The sequence below is a fragment of the Acomys russatus genome, chromosome 19 (genome assembly GCF_903995435.1).
Source record: "Acomys russatus chromosome 19, mAcoRus1.1, whole genome shotgun sequence".
Classification (NCBI taxonomy): Eukaryota; Metazoa; Chordata; class Mammalia; order Rodentia; family Muridae; genus Acomys; species Acomys russatus.
In genome coordinates, this window is record NC_067155.1 from 4,347,687 (window position 1) to 4,351,100 (window position 3,414).

The following is a 3,414-nucleotide window of genomic DNA, read 5'->3' on the forward strand; positions in this document are numbered from 1 at the left end:
CTTAATGAAGACAGGGTTTCTCTGTGAAACCCTGGAAGTCCTAGACTAACTTTGGTGCGCCACCACTGCCCATCCAGAATCATTGGAATAATTTTTTAAAGCTATTAGACAGGTCTGAATGTTTTTTGTTTTGTTTTGTTGGTTGATTGGTTGGTTTTTTGAGACAGGGTGTCTCTGTGTAGCCTTGGCTGTCCTGAACTCACTTTGTAGACCAGGCTGGCCTCGAACTCACAGCGATCCGCCTGCCTCTGCCTCCAGAGTGCTGGGATTAAAGGCGTGCGCCACCGCACCCAGAACTGAATGTTTTAATTATAGGCTGTTGTACTGTGACATGACAAAAGACTCAGTGCGTGCATTAGTAAAATCCCAAATGACTTCCTATTCAGGACTTCCTGTTAGGACCAGCTGACCTAATATACAAACATAAAGGACATACAAATATAAAGATACAGATTAGCTAAAATAATTTGGAAAATTAAGAACAAATTGAAGGAGACTGACAAGATGGCTTAGTGGCTGAGAGCACTGGCTGCTTAAGAGGAATGGAGTTCAGGTCCCAGAACCCGCTTTGGGAGGCCCCCACTTGTAACTCCAGCTCCAGGGGATCTGACACCCTCTTCTGGTCGTGTGGGCACCTGTACATATGCATACACGTATAAGAAATGTATTTATTTATTTTGGCGGTTTTTTTTGTTGTTGTTGTTGTTTTTGTTTTTTTTTTTTTTTTTTTTTTTTTTGAGACAAGGTTTCTCTGTGTGTAGTCCTGGCTGTCCTGAAACTCACTCTGTAGACTAGGCTGGCCTCGAACTCACAGAGATCTGCCTGCCTCTGCCTCCCGAGTGCTGAGATCAAATGTGTGTCCTACCACACCCAGCTGAAATTTAAAATTTTTTTTAAATTTTGCTTTTTAAAGGACAGATTGAAGAGTTCTACATTCTGCTACCAAAGTTATTACAATGTGTAGATGCTAGTTTTTTAACTCTATTTTATTGCCTCTACCCCCTTCTCCACCTCAATCCCTTCTGATACCCCAACACTAAGTATGAGAGAAAGAAGATTAGTGGGGAGAGGGGGTGTCGACCTCTTTACTTCTCCCAGCTGCTGTTTAGGGTCAATTGAAGTCTCTCTCTCTCTCTCTCTCTCTCTCTCTCTCTCTCTCTCTCTCTCTCTCTCTCTCTCTCCTCATATTTATACTCCTCAGAGTCCTCAGAATTAAACTAACTGCAGCTGGCAAAGACCACGCCCCACACGAGGCAACTATCAGCTGTGGACAAACTAAAGCCCAGACTAAAATCCCACACTTGGGATTAAAAGCAGAAACATATTTACATAACATTCCCGAGTTTACAAAGAAACCAAAACTTCCATTAAAACAAAGCTCCTACAATAGAGACAGTGCATAAGGGTAGAGATAGATGGGTGGACGAGAACCGAGACTATAAATAAGCTCTTACATTCACAGAGATCTGAATTCAACAAGGATGTCAAGACAACCCATCAGCAAGAACAGTGTCTCCAACAGGCAGTGTTTGGATGACATGTAAAAAAAATGACAGTGCACCCCTTGCCCCGCACCACGCTAACCTATTGAATTTCAAGACTCCCACTAGTGGGTGGAAAGACATTTGACAGAATTGTTTAATCTGTTTTGAAATAGTAGTGAGGGGAAAAAAATATATTTCAGCTTGGCCTGGTGCCTGGTACACAGCTGTCATCTCAGTGCTTGGAGGATAAAAAGTGCGCGTGTGCGCGCGCGCACACACACACACACACACACACACACACACACACACACACACACACAGGGGGGGCAGTTACTGTGATCAGTGATCGTTTAAACCATCACTATGCCTTCTTTGCTTAAATACCAAATGGCAAGTGATGCCAGTATGGCAGGAGGGGCTGAAGGAACCCCCTGGCTGGACTTAGGAGGTGATAGCGGCTTCCACAAGGGATTCAAAGGATTGACATCGGTCTGTGGCCATGGTCAAGGCCTCAGGGCTTGTGGAGGTAAAGCTGAAGATAAGGAGTGGGTCCCCATCACCAAGCGAGCAGCGCCTGGTCAAGGACATGAAGATGAAGTCCCCGGACATCTTCCTGTTCTCCCTGCCCATTAAGGAATCTGAGATGGTTGGCTTTTCCCTGGGAGCATCTCGAAAGGATGAGGTCCTAATCATGCCAGTCAGTAGCAGACTCGGGCTGGTCAGCGAATCAGCTTCAAGGTTTTGTCGCTACTGGAGACGGACAATGGTCATGTTGGTCTTGGTTGTTAGGTGCTCCAAGGAGGTAGCCGCAACCATTGAGGTGGAAGGGGGGCGCGGGGAGGGGCATCATCTTGGCCAAGCTTTCCATCGTCCTTACTGGGGCTACTGAGGAAGAGAGTGCGTGCCCCTCACCGTTGCACGCAAAGCCACAGGCCTCTCTGGCTGGGCTCTGCTGTGTCATCCCTGCCCCCAGAGGCCGTGGCATCATCTGTGCTCCTGTGCCCAAGAAACTGGTGGTAACGGCTGTTATCGATGACTGCTGCACGTTGGTCAGCCACAGGCTGCACTGCCACCCTGGGCAGCTTTGCCAAGGCCACCTTTGACGCCATCTCCAAGACCTACAGCTATTCGCCCTGACCTCTGGAAAGAAACCGTGTTCACCAAGACTCATTATCAGACGTCGGCTGACCAATCTTGTGAAAACCTGCACCAGAGTCTCCGTTCACAGGAACCAGGCTCCAGTTGTGGCTACCACACAAGGAAAGGATTTTATACAAGGAAAATAAAGTCAATGAAGTCTGTTAAAATAAAATAAACGATCACTATGGTGAATTAATTTGCTTTTCCAGGGTTGTGCATCTATACCACGTCACCAAATCAATTTGGTCTGAAGATTTAAAGTCTGTGTATTACATTGGATGTAAATTTTTACCTCAATAAAGATTTCATTTTGTAGAGAGTTGGCTTGAAGTACTGCCGTGGAGCTAGTTGCCTGGTTTCTTTGCTGTAAGCTTTCAGCGCTTTAAAAAAAAAAAAATTTTTTTTTAACACTTGTCTAAATTACTTTAAAATCTTTAAGCTTTGGAAAATTAAACAGGTTCCAATTTGCGGCTTTGTATTATTCTTGTAGCATGGAGCATCAAAAAACCACACTCCCCCTCTTCTTTCCCAGGAGTCCCCGGGGTCTTAACAAGACCAGCGGGAGGTCCCAGGGCAGGAGTCACAGGGAGAGAAAGGGAGTTCTGTGGCTCTGTCCTGTCACTGGGCTATGGCTACCGCACCAAACATAGATTCTTTTAAAACAGGAAGAAAAAAAAATGTGGAGGGGGAGAAAAAAAACGAAATCAGACTCTCAAAAGCTTCCGTTTCTGAATGCTGAGACTTATTTGCATATCAAAATTGCCTCGAGATGGTAGGCAGAATTAGAAAA

The 3,414-nt window shown here is 45.4% G+C and overlaps 1 pseudogene; it reads left to right on the forward strand.

The window, feature by feature from the left end:
• The first annotated feature begins 1,889 nt into the window (after positions 1 to 1,889).
• Positions 1,890 to 2,770, forward strand: LOC127202982 (40S ribosomal protein S2-like; annotated as a pseudogene).
• The last annotated feature ends 644 nt before the right edge of the window (positions 2,771 to 3,414 follow it).